A 22,557-nucleotide genomic window follows, 5' to 3' on the forward strand; every position below is an offset into this window, starting at 1 on the left:
GACAGGGTTGGTCAGTGTATCCAAGAGAATACAGCAGAAGTGATGACATGTTGTGTCTGAAATTAAGTTATAAGAGACACCACAGCTTGCTCTTGATTATACTTTTCTTTTGTCTCTTAGATTGCTTCCTTGGGGGAAGCCAGCCGCTGTGTCATGTGTGCCCACTGTAGAAACGAACTGAAACCTCCTGCCGACAGCCACCCAAGTGAGCTTGGAACTGGATGCTCCAGTCCAGCCAAACCCTCAGTTTACTGTAGCCCCAGTTGTCAGCTTGACTACAACCTCCTGGGACACCGTGCAGCAGAACCACCCAGCTAAGCTTCTCCTAGATTCCTGACTCACAGAAACTATGCGAGATAATAAATATTTGTTGTTTTATCCCTTTCAGCTTTGCGGTAATTTGTTATGAAGCAATAGATAACTAATAGACTACCCGTGAATTCATTCATTTACGAATTCATTTATTCAACAAGTACCTGTTAAAGTCTACGGTCTTTCGATCTCTGTAACACACTTCAGAGCCATAATAAAACAATATATCCCCTCAAGGAGCTAACAGAACCATTTGGAACACAAATGCATAAATAGTGTGAATTCTAATGGTAAGTGCAATGAAAAAGTTACATTAAAAAGCATGCAAAAAGAGAAAGTTTATCAAGGAGAGTTTGGTAAAGCTTCATAGAACTAACATACTTACATTGTGTCTTTCAGAACAAGGAGAATCAGTCAATGAGGAGATAAAATGTATTCCAAGGAAGAAATAGTTATTAGCCAAAGCTGAATTCATGAAGCAGCATGCTATATGCTGCGATTTGGAATCAGTTTAATGCTTCTGGAATGGAATATTGGAAGCAGAGAATGGGAGGAAATGCATCTAGAGATGTATTACAAAGGGCCCGCAATGCTATATTAGAACACTTAAAGTTTATCCTATAGGTCCTGAGGAGCCAATGAGTGCCCATAAACAAACAAAAAAAATGTCATCATAAAATTTGCATTTGGTAACAGAATGAATGGAGGATGAATCTGAGGGCAAAAAGGTTAGAAGCAAGGACTCTAGTTGGAAAGCTGGTCTTGCAATGATCAAGTAAGAGAGGATAAAGGCCTGAATTAGGGCCTTGGTGTTAGGAATGGAGAGGACTAGATGATTGTTTGGACATGGGGAAAAGCAAAGGAGGAATAAAGGATCATGTTCTGCTTCACAACTGTGTGACATGATGGAATGTGATTCCACCACAAGAGAAAATAGGTAGAGGGGAGAAAAAGATTATCGGGGAAGTTTCTAAGTTCAGTTTGGGCTATACTAACGTTGAAATTGATAAGAAACATCACACTGATAAGAAACATCACACTGGCCGGGCGCGGTGGCTCAAGCCTGTAATCCCAGCACTTTGCGAGGCCGAGATGGGCGGATCACGAGGTCAGGAGATCGAGACCATCCTGGCTAACACGGTGAAACCCCGTCTCTACTAAAAATACAAAAAACTAGCCGGGCGAGGTGGCGGGCGCCTGTAGTCCCAGCTACTCGGGAGGCTGAGGCAGGAGAATGGCGGGAACCCGGGAGGTGGAGCTTGCAGTGAGCTGAGATCTGGCCACTGCACTCCAGCCTGGGCGACAGAGCGAGACTCCGTCTCAAAAAAAAAGAAAAGAAACATCATATAATTGATAGTAATACCTTTGTCTACAATTAAAGTCCCATCATCCCTCGTAGGGAGGTGTGACACGCCAATGCACATCGTAAGATAGTGACATGTAAAGAGAGAATCAGGAACTATGCACACATGAAAATGGCAATCTTTCATTGACAGAAAGAAACAGGACTTTATATAAATCTTGGCAATCTTTTGGGTATAGGATCGCCTGGCAACGGGGTGGTGATTCAGTGGGAAACTGGGGAATAATGGGGAAATGCTATTACATGCAACAAGCCATATTTTGGATTTAAAATAGGACCTTCCTGACTCATTTCCTTTTCGAACATGGTATTATCAAGAGTAATTGGATTATTTCAAATGTTATTTCTAGAGTTTCATTTTAAAATAAAATTATATTGGCCACTCAAATCACAGACTGAATTGCCATCTGTTTCCTACTCCAGTACATTCTTGCCGTCTGGGTATTTGCCTTCTCAGAGAAAGAAAGGGAAGGCAAAGGCTTAGGATGTGGGGAAGAATACGCAATGGGACTTACCAAAGATGGCAGCATAAGCCGGTGCTTTTCTTCTTATTTGGGAAGGCTGTTGCTGGAGGAGAAAAAAAAAAGTAAGAATGGGAAAGAAAGTAACTGTTTTTTTTTTTTTTTTTTTTTTTTTTAACACTTACCAGATGTCAAGCTCAGCTAGGTGTTTTCCATATACTGTCATTTAATCCTCATACATTTGGAAGGTGTGTATTATTAACCCTGTTACAGAAATCAAGAAGCAGGCTTTCAGAAAGGTTAAGTAATTTGCCTAAAACTGCACAGGACACTGCTTTCAAAATCTATCTGTTTTCACCCTTAATTAAATGATGAGTCGCCTGTTCATTCATAGCTGATGTATATTGCAAGGAGAAAGTGATCCTTTTGCTTGATAAAACACACTTTTTGAATCATCATAGAAAATGTGCTGTATCCCAAATAACCCATGCAGAAACAGCAAAGAAGATGTGGTGGGGTAAGACTTTCTCTTCCCCAGTCTCAACATATGGATAATTCCTCCTTTTGGAATTGAAGTCATAACTACAGAATTTTTCATGAACATTTTAAATGGAAAAATCCTCATTGCCCTTTTGAATTATAATTCTAATACTTCTTCATGTAGGGGAAGAGAAAGAGAGAGAAAGAAAAATGGGTAAGGAAAAAGTAGGGTTCCTTGGTAGTCCCATGCTACTCAGGAATGATCACTGTTCAAAATTTGTATGTATTTCTACGAATTTTTTTCCAGGCAAATGCATATGTATGTCTAAGTATGTACACACAGACACGAACAAACATGAGATTTTCTTGTAAGGGCTTCTGTGCAATCTGCTGTTCTCATTTATTTAACAGTATTTTGTTTAAATATCTCATGATGCATATAGCTACCCAATGTGTTGTAAGAGCGTCACTGTGTTCTATTATTTAGAAATGGTTACCAAACTGAAATATCATTTCAAGAGCAAAATAAAGTTAATGAAGAGTGGAACAACACGCAAATCTGTAACTACCTATATTGTGTATCTCTAGTGTATTTGTTCTCTAGTGTCCATTTCTGTACCCTACAGCTAGTTGGCTCAAGAAGCAGACACTTTCAGATGAAATTTTCCCAGAGCAGAAAAAAATTAAAAATCTTAATTGGACCATCGATTGCTGGAGTCAGAACTAGACCCGTAGCTGCTCCTCAATCTTGCTTTGCGCACTGGCGATGTCTCACCCACTCCCAACACCCCAACTCCTCTGTCCTGGGGCTCATTCCCATGGTACATTATCTTCTTTCACACCAGGGGCATCCTACAGAGAGTTGCCTACCTAAGAAGCGGCAGCCTGATGCTGATGAAAATCCAACAGGGGCTCATAACTGAATAAATTGTTTATCTGTTCCTGTTGTGTGATATAGTCACTATATACTCCAGAAAATAATCTCTCTCTCTCTCTCTCTCTTTTTTTTTTAGGCCCATGACATAGTTTTACTGTAGCTCCAATCTGACTCTACCCTACTCACACTCTATTCTCAGGGGCTTGGGGAAGGCCACCCCACTAGGGACCCTGTCCTCACCAGAGCTTGGACATGGGATCTCTTTCAAGCAGGAGGCTTTGTCCTTCTTGGAGGCTTCCCGTCTCTCTTGGGACTGTATGTGCTCTGAGCTGGGCTTGGCTGACACTTGGCTGTTCCTTCAGTCTTGGCCCTGAGGCCATGACAATCGGGAAGGTCCACCTGTCCATGTCAGTGGGGCTTGGGGACATGGCAGTCCACGTAGAAGTTCCTCGTGTTCTAGGGTAGACTGAATTCTGCCCCTTCCAGCTCTAGCGTCAGCACGATCTGCCAGCCCAGAGGGGAGTTCTCCTGGAGGAGGCAGGCCACGTCTAGCATGCTGTCTTTCCTCTCTTCGGGAGCAGGCAGAAGGTCCAGTTGGTCTTTGCTCACATGCACATGGCAGGTGGAGCATGCCAGGAAGGCATCACAGGTGCCTTTCAGGTTCACCCCATGGCATTGGGTCAGGTGGAGAACATTGTCTTCCGACTCTGCAGCTCACTGGGATCCGCCAGCTTGACAGGTCTACAAACACCATGTTCACCACATCCCTGGGCCGCTCAGGGCAGCTGGGCTCTTCCTCTCCTGCCTGGCACGTCAGCCTATCTCCTGAAAGTTCCTGGCTGTGCCGGCGCCTATGCCTCCCTGTACCCTAAAGAGCTCCTGGGTCTGTTACACCAGGTGTCCCTGGCAGTCCACAGCAGAACCCTGGCACTCATTCTACAGCGGCCCTCTGAGGCAGCCATGACAGGTGTCAGGTGACTCGGCCAGACAATTCTCTCTATTATCTTTCATCATGGCTTGCCAAAAGGAAATTTTTTCTCAAAGTATATATCCAGGTTTTTATGTCTGAGAATCATAAATAAATCTTCCAAATTTGACGAAAAAGTTATCTAGTCATTTTCAAGTTAAATCATACTCACAAAAAAAGAAAAACAATGGAGCAAAACATGATGTCATTTGCATAGATCAGGAGTCTGTAAATTAGAGACCATGGTCCAAATTCAGCCCGTTGCCTGTTTTTATAAATAAAGTTTTTTGTTTTGTTTTGTTTTGTTTTGTTTGAGACAGAGTCTTGCTCTGTCACACAGGCTGGAGTGCAGTGGCACAGTCTTGGCTCACTGTAATCTCTGCCTCCCAGGTTCAAGCAATTCTCTTGCCTCAGCCTCCCAAGTAGCTGGGATTACAGGCGTGTGCCACCACGCCCGGCTAATTTTTGTATTTTTAGTAGAGGCGGGGTTTCACCAGGTTGGCCAGGCTGGTCTTAAACTCCTGACCTCACGTGATCCACCCACCTCAGCCTCCCAAAGTGCTAGGATTATAGGCATGAGCCATGAGCCTGCCTTAAATAAAGTTTTTAAAAAAACTTTTTATTAGCCCTGCCCAAGCAAGACCTCAAAAAATTTGGTTATCAACTCACACTGTTGCTCTCCTTGGAAACTTTGAGTAAATGGCAAAAACTATATTCGTTCCAAAGAATGAGCATTATAAATAAAGTTTAATTGGAACACAGCCACACACATTGACTTACGTATTGTCTATGGCTGCTTTCACTCTATAATGGCCAAGTTGAGAAGCTGCAGCAGAGATCATATGGCCTTCAAAGCCTAAAACGTTTACTATGTGGCCCTTTAGAGAATGGTTGTCAACCCCCGATATAAATCAATACTCAAGAATCTTTCCAATAATTTGATATGTTTTCTCTGCTAGAGTTCCAATGTGTTTCATAGAAACACAGTCCCTTATGTCAACAAAATGTCCCAGTTGTAAGAATTCTTAGAAGAGCAGCTGTTCAGTGAGACTGGTCTTTCTCTTTGGGGACAGTGAAATGTTTCTCTGCCTTCTCCAATTATCCCTCTAAGCGATGCCTTCTCCCCTTCATTCATCCTTAGCACCACAATGACACTTGGAAAGAGTCCTACCATGCTATTCAGCAAGTTCTCTCCCTGCTTACCAGAAAGGAAGAAAGAAATTCAAGAAAACAAATTAAGAAAGAAAATGTGGGTGGAGGACAGATGACTTACTGGTATCTCCTCCACCCATCCTGTCTCCTGTCCCTACTCCGATCACCAGTGAGACGCCTGAGGTGTGGGAGGGGCTGTCGACAAAAGCGTGAGTGCCTGCAGATGTGGGTGTGTGCCTTTGAAAACGAGACTGTTGGAGAATGGCCCTGTGCTCAAAGGAGAGAGAATTTGTCCGCCGGGACAGAGAGCATCTGTAGGAAATTACAAACTTGAGGTCATGTGTATTTAAGAGTGAGAAACTCAGTGTGGAAGAGACTTCGGCAGAATGAGTGATAGAGATGCAAATGTAACCAGGACAGTGAGCGTGTGAGACAGTGAAGAACGCAGGAATGAATATGTGTCCCAGAAAGACACCAGATGTGTGACTAAGTGTGTGTGTGAACAAACAGGGAAGGAAAATAAATGAAATAAATGAGGGATACAAAATATGGATGAGACTGAGATTCTCTCCAGCAAGAGGGGATTTACACATACATGATGTCACTTTGGTGTGACCACATTGCATGTCAATCCAGTACCACCAACAAGAAATTCAATCGTAATCCAACTCCTCTGGATTGTAAAGCATAGTAGAATTGGATGACGAGATGGTTAACTATATCCCTGCATTTTCATGAATTGAGGTAATTTTAAATGATGTAGGCAGGAAAACCATTTCAAGACAGAAATCAACTGTCTCACAAAATATGTATTCTTTCAGTGTTTTGTTGAGATTTCTATTCCACCAATTATAATGTTGTGCTGTAATCATCAATTAACCACTTACTTCACTTGCATTTCCTGCTTCATTCTGGGTCTCCCACACAATGTTTGGTGCATAGTTTATAATCATTAAATAGTTGCTGAATGAATGTATTAATCAGTGAAATAGGTTAGCTCTAAATTGAAAATTACTCCTCCTGCCATCGATATGCAGGTAAAAAAGACAGCTGCTCATAGCTTACTTCCATAATCCCTTCAGTGAGAAGCCAACTGATAGCAAGGATCATGGTTATTATCGTTACCACAATTGAAAGACAATGATATATGTGCACCAGTCTTCACTACAATCTTTTTAAACACTTTAAAAAAAAGTTTGGTATTTAAATAACTTTTTGTTTGTTTGTTTGTTTTTTGTTGTTGTTGTTGTTGTTGTTGAGACAGGGTCTCCCTGTGTTGGTAGGTCTGGTCTCAAGCTCCTGGGCTCAAGCAATGCTCCCACCTCAGCCTCCCAAAGTGCTGGGACTGCAGGCGTGAGCCACCATGCCCAGCGAACATCAGTCCTAGAACAACAAAGTATTAGAACTGACTCATGATCAGCCAGGTCCCCAGTTGTGGAGAAAAAGTATTCTCTCTCAGAACCCGAGTATCAACCCTTGTGGGAGAAGCTTATGTCTGGAGTTGGATTTCACTCAGATAAGACATGGCAGAGCTGATTATTCCCCAGCAGCGACCCAAGTTGAAGTATTTACCTCTGCTCTAGCTAAGGGATAGATGGACATTTCTGTTCAGTTGAACTATTCCCCAAAACAGAACAAGCATATCCTGCCCAAAGGGAAGTTTATAACATCAAGACCATCTCAGGGATTGGATCTGGGTGCAGACAATGAACCTGAGAACCATACAGTTTTAGAGCTTCAAAGCTTCTTAGAGAGGAAATGACCAAATGTTCCAGTTTCTCCAGGAGAGTCCCAGTTTATGCCTGTTGTCTTGGTATAATTTCAAAGGCACCCACTTTTCACTCTAGAAAGTTAATTATATGGTCAACCGGCTCAGAAACGATCTAATGCTCACTTTACATAAGAGATGCTTGTAACCTGGAGCAGGAAAGTGACTCACCCAGTCACATAGCTAGTGGGACTGTGTGCCCATTCGCTGTGGGACTTTCACCATTGCAAATGGTAACAAACAATTTCCTTTTGCAGAAAACTCAGGAGAAAGCCTTCACCTCCCTATTGTGTAATTCTCTAATGACATGAATAAAAATGGAAGGAAACTGCCTTAGAAACATTCACTTTCCTAAGGCTTAAGCTATGGAAGGATTTCTTCATTCATGAAGGAAATGCATATATCTAGAGAAAACATTTCAATCAGGAAAAAGAGTCCTGATTCAGGTCTTAAGAGAGGGTTCGTGGATCTCTCGCAGGAAGGAATTCAAAGTGAGTTGCAGAGTACCGTGAAAAGAGATAGTTTATTGAAAGCTACTCAGTTACAGAGTAAGGATGTTCTCAGAAGCAAAACGAGGAATGCACCATCTTTGTTTTAAACTCTTCTTATATAGGGATCTTATCTATGTAAAAGCTAAGCTATGTCTACATGCGGGTGAGCCGGAAAAATGACAACATTTATTACTTTGTTGATTTAAAGAAAGTTATCCTTGGCATTTTAGTGCGTAAGTACATCAAAGCATGACTATAGTCACCTTAAAAGCACATATTGTTTTGCAATATTGGGACATCTGGACATTTTGTTGTCACAGGAGTTTGTCCTTGCAGGCGTTATTAAGCTGTTTCCTTGGTGGTAAACATCTTAAGACTGTGGGTTGTGACTGGCAAGAAATGTGTCTTGCTAGTTTTAAGATGGAATTGATTTGAAAATGATGTCACCCTGGCTCTCCTATGTTCCTGTTTCCCTAACAATTCCACCATCATATTGGCCTCATCTCAAGTATAACTCAAAATCCTTGATTGTGGGCATACCGAGGGTGGTGAATTTCAGCTTACACTTACGCTGCTGGGTAAAATCCAGCCAGGATTATGCCTATTCCTGGCATGGGGATAGGAGATGGGTGTTGTGGCTACAAGGTCAGCACTAATTTGCTGACATTTGATGAATCTGTACACTGCATTAGACATTCATGGACATTTTAAAAAGTATTTGTATAAAACACTTTCCATTCCTTGCTACATAATGTTTTGGATCCTAACACAACTTAGTACAGAGGTCAAATTTTGGAGTTCAGCAAAGGCTCCAGCAATCTTACGCAATACGTGGGACCTTCACTGACGACAGAGCTATTGGGTCATCTTGTGACGTGATGACCTACCTCTCACATACCCAATTTGTCACCTCCTTTCTTCCCTCTCTGTCCCACCTTGGTTCAGGCTTCGTCACTTTTTATATGGTTGTCAGATGGCTCCATTCGAATGCATCCTGGAGACCACTCTTCTCCATCCTAATGCACCCTGGAGACCACTACAATCTCTGTCACTTACTAGATGAAAAATCTTTTAATAATTCTCCATTGTCTATAAGATGAAAGTCAGGCCGGGTGTGATGGCTCAAATCTGTAACTCCAGCTCTTTGGGAGGCCAAAGCAGGAACTGAAAAGTTCGAGACCAGCCTGGGCAACAGGGCGAAACCCTGTTTCTACAAAAAATACAAAAATTAGCCAGAGTGGTGGCACATGCCTGTGGTCCCAGCTACTCAGGAGGCTGAGGTGGGAGGATCCCTTCACCCTGGGAATTCAAGGCTGCAGTAAGCCATATTGCCTCACTGCGCTCCAACCTGGGCGACAAAGGAGACCCTTTTTCAAAAGAAAAAAAACTGAAGAAATGAATACACGAAGGAATGAATAATTCATGAAAGAATGAAACTCTTAGCATGGTGCAATGAATGCTGGTGGTTATTGCACCTACCTGTCCACAAAGCTTTCTCATGATTCACAGAGTAGGAATGTGACACAGGGCTGGCCAATCAAAATGCCCCTTTCCTATCATCATGTGATTCAACTAGGGTGGTCATGTGACTGAAGCCACAGAAATCAGAGCTCGACCCTAGTTTTTTTTTTTTTTTTTTTGAGACAGAGTTTTGCCCTATTTGCCCAGGCTGGAGTGTAATGCCGCAGTCTCAGCTCACTGCAACCTCTGCCTCCCTTGTTCAAGCGATTCTCCTGCTTCAGCCTACTGAGTAGCTGGGATTACAGGCATGCGCCACCATGACTGGCTAATTCTGTAATTTTAGTGAGATGGGGGTTTCTCCACGTTGGTTAGGCTGATCTCGAACTCCCGACCTCAGGTGATCCTCCCGCCTTGGCCTCCCAAGGTGCTGGGATTACAGGCGTGAGCCATCGCGCCCAGCTCACCCTTGTATTTTTTGTTTGGAGCTGTACAAGAGGCAATTTTGCCTCTGAAATCACAATAATAGAAGACTATGAAGTTAGGGCTGTCTGGTGAGGTAACTCATAGTTACAGCACTTTAGGGGGCCAAGGTGGGAGGATTGCTTGAGCTCAGGAGTTTGAGAGAAGCTGGACAACATAGTGAGACTTTTCCTCAAATAAAATATAAAATAATAAAATATTAAAAATAGAATAAACAAAATTAAAAAGTTGGGGATACAGGCAAAGACTTGCATATTAGAAGAGAATCCAAATAAACAAAGGAAAGAAAGTAAAAGAAATAGATAGCAGTTTGGAGTGTGAGAGCCACTAAATCCCTATTACACCCTCTCTTAGGGTTCTCTTGATACCTTGAACTGCCTCAATGTGTTTCCAAGTTAAATGAATCTCCCCTCCCCTTACTTCCCTAAAGCTTGAGAGTTTCTGTTTTGTTTTGCTTTCCTGAAAGATGCTAAGTCATTAATTAATTAGTTTTATCTTTACCCACTACAAACTAATGAGTCCTGTTTAATACTGCTGCCATTCTGGTCTTTTCTGGGACACTCTTGTTCACTTGCAAAATTTCTTCTTGTTACTTCCCAGTGTAAAAGCTCTATTGGAACGAACAGGCCTGAGTGTATCCCTGAGTCACCTTCCAGCTCTGTTCTTTGTTCTTTCTTGATCTACCTTCTGGGAATGTTCTTCCACTGTATCCTTTCTATTCCACTAATGACAAAACTACCCATTCTTCAAGACTGAGTTCAGATTTCACTTCCTTCTGAAGCATTTCCAGCTCACTCAAGCCAGAAATAATCACCCTTTATTAAACACCATAACCAGCATTATTTCTGCCTTTTCTTGTATTTTGGATAATTGTACACAGTTGGACTCTTATCCATTCAGAGCCTTTTCCATTTTCTAGAATGTTTAGTAGAGTCCTGTGTACAGCAGTGCTCAATGAATATTTGGTGAGTAAATATCCCTATAGGCATAAGTGATTGGTTTTTCAGGAACCAAACAAATCTTTCCAACATGAAGATCATGAGATACATGACCTACTTCTAGAATCTGTGAAATCTTTTGATAATTCACCCATAAGTGCCACCTTCCCACCTCTCATACACATGTGCGTGCACACACAAATACACTTCCTTTCTGAGGGTAACAGTGTAGGAGCCTCACCTCATAAAGAATACATGTGGACTGGGTGCAGTGGCTCACGCCTGTCATCCCAGCACTTTGGGACACCGAGGCAGGTGGATCACCTGAGCTTAAGAATTCAAGACCAGCCTAAGCAACATGCTGAAACCCTGTCTCTACTAAAAATGCAAAAAATTAGCCGGGCATGGTGGTGCCTGCCTGTAATCCCAGCTACTTGGGAGGCTGAGGCAAGAGAATCGCTTGGACCTGGGAGACAGAGGTTGCAGTGCGTTGAGATCATGCCACTGCACTCCAGCCTGGACGACAGAGCAAGACTCTGTCACAGACACACACAAAAAGAGTACATGTGAATTTAGAAAAACTGGAGAGTTTCCATGGAAAATGTGGAAATTTTTTAGCTAGAGAATTGTGCTTAAATATTTAGAGATGTGATAATATACATATAATGTAGGGGGCCTTACCCAACACTTGAAAGCACCAACCCTAAAAGAATGCAATTGAGATAGGAGAGATTTTCACTGTGAAGGTGGATGTACTTGTTTGCAGCCGTTTCTTACTCCAGGCACATCCATTTGGGAATTTTTTTAAATGTGCTTCCAAAAGTCATTTCTGGAATCCTTCGGGAATCGGCTTGGCTTTCCTGTTGTTCAAGTGAATCCACATGGCTGTAACACCTCAGGCAAAATGTGAACGAACACCATGCTGGCATGTCCTCAGAGCCGTGAGTCTGAGCGCAGTCTTCTCGCTTTGGTGGTGGGGATGAATTAGGGGAACAGATCATGAGCAGAGAAAAGGCAAGACACTGGACAAGGTAGTTATTACAGCGATTACTTGTTGTTTAAAAAGTACATAGGGATAGGAATGAAGCGTGGCTGGCTTTCTGTCACCTAATGTGATATATCTGGAAGGGATGTCATCCAGTTCTCTCTCTCCAAGTTCATGGGGATGCTGACAATGTGTTGTCCCAGACCTACATGAAAGAAAAACCTCTGGCCTTATCCCAAACCCATTGCATACTTATCCTTTTTTTTTCTTCTTTTTTTTTTTTTTTAAAAAAAAGCATACAAACACATTTTCCAGCAGGGATACTTCAAAGCAATTGCTGATTCATTGATCCATTCATTCAGCAAACAACTATGGAGTGTTTATTATGTGCCAGACATCATGATAAATGTTCAGGAAAATTAATAAAAATAAAATATGGTCCCCGCTCTCCAAAGCTGCCTAGAGCTTTATAGGAAAGAAATACCAAGGAACACAGTAACAATACAACAAAGTAATGATAATATCAATCATAATATTGGGTAGCAATTATTAAAAATGTAACACATGGCCGGGCGCGGTGGCTCACCCCTGTAATCCCAGCACTCTGGGAAGCCGAGGCGGGTGGATCACGAGGTCAGGAGATCAAGACCATCCTGGCTAACATGGTAAAACCCCGTCTCTACTAAAAAATACAAAAAATTAGCGGGCATAGTGGCGGGTCCCTGTAGTTCCAGCTATTCGGGAGGCTGAGGCAGGAGAATGGCATGAACCCGGGAGGCAGAGCTTGCAGTGAGCCGAGATCGTGCCACTGCACTCCAGCCTGGGGGACAGAGCCAGAGTCCATCTCAAAAAAAAAAAAAAAAAAAAAGTAACACATGCCAGGCATGAGGCTGACCGCATTTATACATTATTTAATAATTTATTTTTTTTTTTTGAGATTGGACTTCACTGTCACTCAGGCTGAAGTGCAGTTGGTGCAATCTCAGCTCACTGCAACCTACATCTCCCAGATTGAAGCAATTCTCCTGCCTCAACCTCCCGAGTAGCTGAGATTACAGGCACATGCCACCATACCCGGCTCCTTTTTTTTTTTTTTTTTTGAGACGAAGTCTTACTGTGTCACCAGGCTGGAGTGCAATGGCACAATCTCGGCTCACTGCAAGCTCCGTCTCCCTGGTTCATGCCATTCTCCTGCCTCAGCCTCCTGAGTAGCTGGGACTACAGGCGCCCGCCACCACACCCGGCTAATTCTTTGTATTTTTAGTAGAGACGGGGTTTCACTGTGTTAGCCAGGATGGTCTGGATCTCCTGACCTCGTGATCCGCCCGTCTCGGCCTCCCAAAGTGCTGGGATTACAGGCGTGAGCCACTGCGCCCGGCCCATGCCCAGCTAATTTATGTATTTTTAGTAGAGACAGGATTTTGCCATGTTGGCCAGGCTGGTCTTGAACTCTAGGTCTAGGCCTCAAGTGATCCACCCGCCTCAGCCTCCCAAAGTGCTGGGATTACAGGTTTGAGCCACCATACCCAGCCTACATTATTTAATGCTTACAATACACTCTGAGTTTGGTTATAATTCCAGTTTTACAGATGTGGAAACTGAGGCTTAGAGAAATCAAACAACTTATTGAAAAGTAGAGAGGCAGTTAACTCCAGAACCAGGAAACTTAAGTTTATCTGCCTCTAGAGCTTATGATTTTAACTACTAGGTTAAAGAAAGCACAGAGAAAAGTGGGTGTTAACTCCCTGGATCATGAACCGGATCATGGAAATAAGGGGGAATTTGCCTATGGAATCAAAAGAAGCTGGGTAGCGTAAATGCTGTGAACTTCCCTCTGAGGGGCCACTTGGGCGGCCAGCGTGGATAACCACCTAGCATAGCTCAATCTCCACCATCTCTAAGCAGTGTGAGTCCCTAGGCCAGCACAAGTAGGCCTCTAGTGAAAACACCTGTGCAAAGATTCTAACAGTGAAAGAAGTCTAGCGTGGCCGATTGCACCTTGCTTCTAGTCTCACAGGCTGGCTGGCCCCACTCATTTCTGGGCATAGGCCAAGCTAACCATGGGAGAAATTTAGTCTATAATTTAACTTTAAAGCAATGATGATCATCGTCTCCCCCTAAAACTGATCCCCTCCTTGCTCTGGGACTGAAACTGCCTTTGTAAGACTAATGAAAGCCCACAAGATTAGGATTAGCCTGAATTCTGCTAAAATGTAGGTGGAGCTAAGTGATAACCAGTCATGTGCCCTAGCCTGTTTTTCCATAATCCCTGACTGCTCTGGAGTCGTGTGGCCAGAGGTCACAAGATTTGTGACTTCTCCAATTGTTCCTATAGATAACATCACTATTGTGAAACCTAAGGTTGCTCTTTTGAGATGTTTTTCAGACTTTTGCAACTGACAACCCCACCCAGACCTGTGACTCCTGGCTCAGTCAGTCCTGTGGCCCCTATCCAGAGGCTGACTCAGCACACAGGGTTCCCTTTTCATAGGCCTAAGATTTCACTTTTTTTCTTTTTTTTTCTTTGAGATGGAGTCTCTCCCTGTCCACCAAGGCTGGAGTGCCATATCAGCTCACTGCAACCTCTGCCTCTTGGGTTCAAGCAATTCTCCTGCTTCAGCCTCCCAAGTCGCTGGCATTATAGGACGTGCCACCATGCCTGGCTAATATTTTTTATCTTTAGTAGAGATGGGGTTTCATCATGTTGGCCAGGCTGGTCACGACCTCCTGACCTCAAGTGATCTGCCCACCTTGGCCTCCCAAAGTGCTGGGATTACAGGCATGAGCCATTATGCCCGGCTATGATTTCACTCGTAACCAATCAGCAGCACTCATTTCCTAGGCCCTGCACCCACCAAACTATCCTTGAAAAACCCTCACCTCTGAACCTTCGGGGAGACAGATTTGAGTAACAACTCCCATGCTTCCACTTGACTGCCATGTGTCAATTAAACTATTTCTTTAGTGCAGTAATGCTGTTTCAGTTCACTGGTTTTATCTGTGCAGCAGGCAAGAAGATCCTAATGGACGATTACACTAGACTGTCTTCCTTCTCCATGAAAACATGGATTACATTTCTTTCTTTTCTTTTTTTAATTATTATTTTTTGAGATGGAGCTTCACTCTTTTTGCCCAGGCTGGAGTGCAATGGCGCTATCTCAGCTCACCACAACCTCCACCTCCCGGGTTCAAGCGATTCTCCTGCCTCAGCCTCCTGAGTAGCTGGGATTATAGGCGCCTGCCACTACACCCAGCTAATTTTTTGTATTTTTAGTAGAGATGGGGTTTCACCATGTTGGCCAGTCTGGTCTCGAACTCCTGACCTCGTGATTCACCCGCCTTGGCCTCCCAAAGTGCTGGGATTAGAGGCACGAGCCACGGCGCCCAGCCTTACATTTCTTAGAGTCTGTTAAATTAAGTTTAGTCTAAAGCTGCCTCCTTACATATCTTAAACTCAGCCTAAAGGTTTCTCTGTACATGGTGAACTATACCCTAAATGGAGATGTAAATAGACTATCACCTACTCTTGTGCCAATCACTAAGTTTCAGTCAGTGAACTGACTGTTCGAACTGGGTTCAAAGAAGACAAATGCCGAACTGCAACCAATCCGGCTGTTTCTGCACCTCACTTCCATTTTCTGTATGTCCTTTCCTTTTTCTGTTCATCACATGGCTGTGTTGGAGCCTCTCTGAAGGTATTCTGGCTTGGGGGTTGCCTGACTCTCAGATTGTTCTTTGCTCAATGACACTCTGTCAGTTTGTCTAAGATTTTAATTTTAAGAAGCCCCATAGTCCAGATTATTGACTGCAGCTCTCCTGATAATCCTATTCTTCAATATGTAGACTGAAGGATGGGGCAGGCTACTTTTCAAATTTACTTAGATATGGCCAGGCGTGGTGGCTCACGCTTGTAATCCCAGCACTTTGGGAGGCCAAGGTGGGCGGATCACTTGAGGCCAGGGGTCACAAGAGACCAGCCTGGTCAACATGGTAAAACCCCATCTCTACTAGAAGCACAAAAATTAGCATGGCATGGTGGCGTGCGCCTATAATCCCAGCTACTCAGGAGGCTGAGGCACGAGAATCACTTAAACCCGGAAGGGTGGTCAGAGGTTGTAGTGAGCTGAGATCGCACCACTGCACTCCAGCTCTCCAACCTGGGCCACAGAGTGAGACTCCATCTCAAAAAAAAGATAGGCTGGCTCTGGACTCACTGCCTGTGGGTTAGCCCTGCTTCACACACACACACACACACACAAAGAAATGTACTCACTTAGGAGTTTGTGGAACACACACAAAGCTTTACATTATCTCTATAGCCAAAGTGACGGAATCATTTTGAAACGATTCTTCTTGTGTCTTGTACGAAGACCTTTAATTCTTTATATCTTGTCAACTTTAGGCCCTCACACTGACTCTCTCTCTTTAGTTTGCAATCTAAACTAGTTTGTGAAAGCTCACTTCTTTTGAAAACTCTTCTGTAGTGCTGAGCAAGGGAAACCCTCTCCAAAAGAATGGCTTCCTTATTCAGAATATGAAGGAAAAGATAAAGGAAAAAGCAGAAAAATGTAGGTTTTCAAAAATATCCATGTGTTACTTCAGGTATTTTATTCAACATTTGTTGGTTTCAAAAAAAAAAAATTTGTTTTTTACTCTGTCACCCAGGCTGGGGTACAGTGGCACGATCTTGGCTCACTGAACCTCTGCCTCCTGGGTTCAGAGGATTCTTGTGTCTTAGACTCCTGACTATCTGGGATTACAGATGAGTGCCACCATGCCTGGCTAATTTTTTTGTATTTTCAGTAGCAACAGAGTTTCACTATGTTGGCCAGGCTGGTCTGGAACTCCTGGCCTCAAGTGATCGGCCTGCCTCGGCCTCCCAAAGCACCGTTATAGGTGTGAGCCACCACGCCTGACCATCATAAATCTTACTGATGGACTGATTTCTCTCACACATTCAACAATCAAATTTTTTAAAAAAGTATGTGATAAACTTTGAAAAAAAAAAAAACCCATATAAATACTAGGTGTATTCATCTTCTCTCGCTGCATAAGAAAGTGCCGCACACCTGGGCAGGGTGGCTTGTGCCTGTAATCCCAGCTACTCTGGAGGACAAGGCTGGAGGATCAGTTGGGACCAGGAGTTCAAGATCAGCCTGAGAAACATAGCAAGATACCTCTGTCTCTTAAAAAAAAAAAATTGAAAAAATTAGCTGGGCATAGTGACAGGCACCTGTAGTCCTAACTACTCAGGAGGCTGAGGCAAGAGGACTGCTTGAGGACAGGAGTCTGAGACCAGCCTAGCAACATAGTGAGACCACCATCTCTATCAAAAAGTTAAAAACTAGCCAGGCGTGGTGGTGCACACCCATAAACTACTCAGGAGGCTGAGGTAAAAGGATTACTTGAGCCCAGGCATCGGAGGCTGTAGTGAACTATGATTGCGCCACTTCACTCTAGCATGGGCAACAGAGAGAGACTCTGTCTCAAAAAAAAAAAGAAAGAAAGAAAGAAAGAAAAAAAGGTATCACCAATTTAGCAGCTGAAAATGACACCCATAATACTCATAATATTAGCTCATAGTTCCGTAGGTCCAGACAGGCTCAGCTGGGTCCTAGGCACAGAATATCCAAAGGCAAAAGTCAAGGTGTTGGCTGGGGTTAGTTGTTATCTGGAGCCTGGGGAAGAATCTGTTCCAAGTTCAGCCTGGTTTCGGTAGAATTTGAGTTCTTGCAATTGATGTGCCGAAGTGCCTTTTTTGCTTGGTAGCTGTCGGTAAGGGCTGTTCTTGGTTCCTCAAAGTTGCTTACATTTCTTCTCAGCAGCCTTTGCCAGCTTCAAAGTCAGCCACGGAGCATGGAGTCCTTCTCACTTTCTGAGTCTCTGTGATTTCCTCTTCGGTCTTCTTTTCTGCCCCCTTCTTATCTCAGCCAGGGAAAACCCTCTGCTTTTCAAGGTCCATTTGCTTAGAGCAGGCCCACTGGAAAACCTTCCTCTCTTAAGCTAAACTGTGTCCTGCAGACCTGTATATAAGAATGTAATCATGGGGGTGGTAGCTTTCCAGATTGAAAGGCTCCAGAGGTTAGGATATGAAGTCTTGGGGGGCTATTTTTTTTTTTTTTTTTTTTGAGACGGAGTCTGGCTCTGTCGCCCAGGCTGGAGTGCGGTGGCCGGATCTCAGCTCACTGCAAGCTCCGCCAGATTTACGCCATTCTCCTGCCTCCGCCTCCCAAGTAGCTGGGACTACAGGCGCCCGCCTCGTCGCCCGGCTAGTTTTTTGTATTCTTTTTTTTTTTTTTTGAGACGGAGTCTCGCTCTGTCGCCCGGGCTGGAGTGCAGTGGCCGGATCTCAGGTCACTGCAAGCTCCGCCTCCCGGGTTTACGCCATTCTCCTGCCTCAGCCTCCCGAGCAGCTGGGACTACAGGCGCCCGCCACCTCGCCCGGCTAGCTTTTTGTATTTTTTAGTAGAGACGGGGTTTCACCATATTAGCCAGGATGGTCTCGATCTCCTGACCTCGTGATCCGCCCGTCTCGGCCTCCCAAAGTGCTGGGATTACAGGCTTGAGCCACCGCGCCCGGCCGGGGGGGCTATTTTTAGAATTCTGCCTGCCACATTAAGGCATCAGTAAATAAAAGCACAGAATTTCCAGTTAAATATGAATTTCAAGAAAACAACAAACAATTTTTTTTAGCCTGAGTATGTCTCATGCAATATTTGTGACATACATAAACATTTTTGTTGTTTACCTGAAATTCAAATTTAATTGAGCATTCTATATTTTTACCTGACAACTCTAATAAATATAATCCACTATTATCATACTTTCTTTGCTTTAGCATGCCAGAAATGCTAATTTCCACATGTGCAGAGACAATCGTTTAATAATGTTACATGATCTAATGAATTCACTTTCATACAGAAACTACTTCAGTTTATATCTACTAATTCTAAATTATTATTATTATTATTGAGATAAAGTCTCACTCTGTTGCCTAGGCTGGAGTGCAGTGGCATGATCTTGACTCATTGCATCCTGCCTGCCAGGTTCAAGTGATTCTCCTGCCTCAGCCTCCTGAGTAGCTGGGATTACAGGCATGTGCCACCACGTCTGGCTAATTTTTGCATTTTTAGTAGAGACAGAGTTTCATCATGTTGGTCAGGCTGGTCTCGAACTCCTGACCTCGTGATCTATCCGCCTCGGCCTCCCAAAGTGCTGGGATCACAGGCATAAGCCACCGCACCTGGCCAAAATTATTATATTTAAATGTAAAGGGAAGAAAATTGAACACTTTTGAATGCCCACTGCGTACCAAGCACCAAACTAGGCATGTAAAGAGGGGAAAGAAAAGGAGAGAGAGAGAGAACATGAATTATGGGCAAATATTCTACATTTTTTTTTTTTTTTAGACAGAGTTTTGCTCTTGTTGCCCAGGCTGGAGTGCAGTTGTGCAACCTTGATTCACTGCAACTCCACCTCCTGGGTTCAAGCAATTCTCCTGCCTCAGCCTCCTGAGTAGCTGGGATTACAAGCATGCGCCACCACGCCCGGCTAAGTTTGTATTTTTAGTAGAGACAAGGTTTCTCCATGTTGGTCAGACTGGTCTCGAACTCGTGACCTCAGGTGATTCACCCACCTCGGCCTCCCAAAGTGCTGGGATGATAGGCATGAGCCACTGGTGCCCGGCCTAAATATTCTACTTTTTTCCTCACAATAGAACGAGCACATAAAAACTGTATCAGTCAGATATTCTATCTCCATTTCAAAAACTCTTTTAATCACGTCTTCTTTTTTTAGTTTTTATTTTTTGTGTAGATGGGACCTCACTTGTTGCCCAGGCTGGTCTCGAACTCCTGGCCTCAAGTGATCGTTTTCTGTATGTTTGATGCTTTGACATCTTGGGGCCTTACTGACCCTGGAAAGAGGCCTCCTCTCAGGGCTAGCAGATTCCTAGAGGTAGGCAACAATTTGCCTTTCAGCATACCTCACATGTGCAAACCAGCCAAGCCAGAGCCCAAACTCCCAGCCACCTCCTTCCTTGGGCTCTCTCAAGGCTCTCACACTCAGGGCCATTATCAATCATGTGTCCTGTTTAGCTCAGGACCAGTTACCAAAACGAGGGGCATCACCCCCAACCCCAAGGCCCACTGAAATTATTCAAACCAGCTGGTCCTGAACCTGCTCAGCCTACTTCCCCTGCCCAGCCTGTTCCTTCCTGCAGAGCCACAGTAAAGTCTCTTGCCCCTGTTTGCCCCCTGCTCCCTCTGTGTCCCAACAGACCCCAGTGCTTCCCCATGTGGCCCTGTGTGGCCTGCTGTAGCCCCTGTTTCCAGGGATCTGTGAGTACAAATAACTTCTTCCCTCATGACAGTCGTTTCCACGTCTGCGTGCCTTACCATACCTGATTCAGACACATTTCAGGTATCCCTGAAACACCTTTAATGAAATACCTACTTTATGCATATGGCTTTGAAAATCACTGGGCAGTAGGAGGGATTGAGAACGCAAGGATGAGTAAGACTCAAGTTTGCCTGTCAAATTTTTCAGTATTGTGGTCAGAGGGTGTACTTCTGTCCACATATAGCCCCAGGAAGTAAACGGTTTAGGTGGGGAGAGAGAAGTGCTGAGGTTGTATATTTCATGCTGCATGTTTCCAAGTGGAAACCTTGGTCCTTGAAGCAATGCCTTGACATTATCCTCCCGCCTCATCGCTTCCTTCTCACCTAGAAGCTGGAGACTGGACATCAGGCCTTCTGGAACATTGTCAAGTCTTCGAAACAGCAGGTGTCAAGGTTTTTTTCTCTAGAACCCACGGGAGAGGAATATAATAGTACATAGCAGCTGTGTGCACATATACAAATACATAATCATATACAAATAGGAAACAAAAGCTTCCACCACAAAATTTACCCTTACACATTTTTTTTTTTTTTTTTTTTGAGACAGTCTCCCTCTGTTGCCCAGGCTGGAGTGCAGTGGTGCAATCTCTGCTCACTGCAGCCTCTGCCTCCCGGTGATTTCTCCTCAAGTGATTCTCCTGCTTCAGACTCCTGAGTAGCTGGGATTACAGGCACCCACCACCATGCCCAGTTAATTTTTGTATTTTTAATAGAGACAGGGTTTCACCATGTCAGCTAGGCTGGTCTTCAACTCCTGATCTCAGATGATCCACCTGCCTCAGCCTCCCAAAGTGCTGAGATTACAGGGATGAGCCACTGCGTCTGGCCCCCTTACCCATTTTGATATTTTCTTCTTGCTTATCCTTCCTTTTGTTCTATTTTGTCTGCTTTGTTATTTTTAATCTTGCTGGTCCTGATCCACCAAATTGATTTCATGATTTACTAAGGGGTCAGGGAATAGAGTTTGAAAAACATTGCTCTGAATATTGTAGATGAGAGAAAAATGGTGGCTGCAGTTTTCTCTCTGAGCTAATGAACAGATGAACAATCCCAATCAGGAAAACAAAATTTTCAGAGTTTGAGGCCCAGCTACAAATTTTTCTATCCTTTGCTCATTGCCTTCTTCCTTTACTAGCTCTCAAACAGAACTACCGTTTTGAAGTTTTGTTCAAATGATAAGCTCCAGCCAGAATTTTCCTTTTAAGGTGGAATAAAAGTGTGTAGGACTTTTAAGATTGATGACCTGGGAGAGGTTTAGGGGATCGTGTATAGAAACTTTCAGGTTTTAACTATGTTTTGTAATGTGTTTTGTAATGCTTTGTAAAGCATGTACCCACAACCTACCCGTAACGTAGGTTATGGGTACATGCTTACTAATTGTACTGTTCTCCATACTTTTTATATGCCAGAATTGTTTCATAATAATAAAAAGAGAATGGCAAAAATGGGAAAGAAATATCAAACACATTCATATGATAAGGATGAGCTAGGAAAGGGAATGCGCCATCTGAAAAAGAATTTTAGGCTGGGCGCAGTGGCTCACACCCTTAATCCCAGCACTTTGAGAGGCCGAGCGGGGTGGATCACCTGAGGTCAGGAATTTGAGAACAGCCTGATTAACATGGTGAAACCCCTTCTCTAACAAAAATAGAAAAAAATTAGCCAGGTGTGGTGGTGGGTGCCGTTAATCCCAGGTACTCAGGAGACTGAGGCAGGAGAATCCCTTGAACCCAGGAGACAGAGGTTGTAGTGAGCTGAGATCACTACACTCTAGCCTGGGTGACAGAGTGAGACTCTGTCTCAAAAAAAAAAAAAAGAAAAGAAAAGAAAGAAAGAATTTTACGGCTAGGCATGATGGCTTATACCTCTAATCTCAGCACTTCGGGAGACTGAAGTGGGAGGATCGCTTGAGCACAGGAGTTCATTCGAGACCAGCTTGGGCAATCAGTGAGGCCTTATCTTTAGGAAAAAAAAAAATTGTTTTATTTAGCCAGTTGGGGTGGTGCATTCCTGTAGTCCTAGCTACTTGGGAGGCTGAGGTGGGAGGATTGCTTGAGCCTGGGAAGTGGAGGTTGCCATCAGCTGAGATTGTGCCATTTTACTCCAGCCTGGGAGACAGAGTGAGACCCTGTCTCAAAAAAAAAATTATTAATTAATTATTTATTTGTTCTGTAATTTTAGATTCAGGGGGTACATGTGTAGGTTTATTACATGAATCTATAGCTTGATGTCAAAGTTTGTGCTTCTAATGATCCAGTCTACCAAGTAGAAAATATAGTACCTGATGGTGGTTCGCAAAAGAATTTTATATATGACATACCAAGTTGAAAACTTAAGACCCAAACTCCAGTTGGTAGGTGGGAACCAAAACTAATTCTTAGTTACTTTTCCCATGTTCATTCCCATCCTCCTCCAAGATGTAT

At 43.6% G+C, this 22,557-nt stretch overlaps 1 pseudogene; it reads right to left on the reverse strand.

The window, feature by feature from the left end:
• Window positions 1-3,901: 3,901 nt before the first annotated feature.
• LOC117074623 lies at window positions 3,902-4,455 on the reverse strand (annotated as a pseudogene).
• Window positions 4,456-22,557: the final 18,102 nt, after the last annotated feature.

This window comes from Trachypithecus francoisi, unplaced genomic scaffold (assembly GCF_009764315.1).
Source record: "Trachypithecus francoisi isolate TF-2019V2 unplaced genomic scaffold, Tfra_2.0 Lachesis_group5, whole genome shotgun sequence".
NCBI lineage: Eukaryota > Metazoa > Chordata > Mammalia > Primates > Cercopithecidae > Trachypithecus > Trachypithecus francoisi.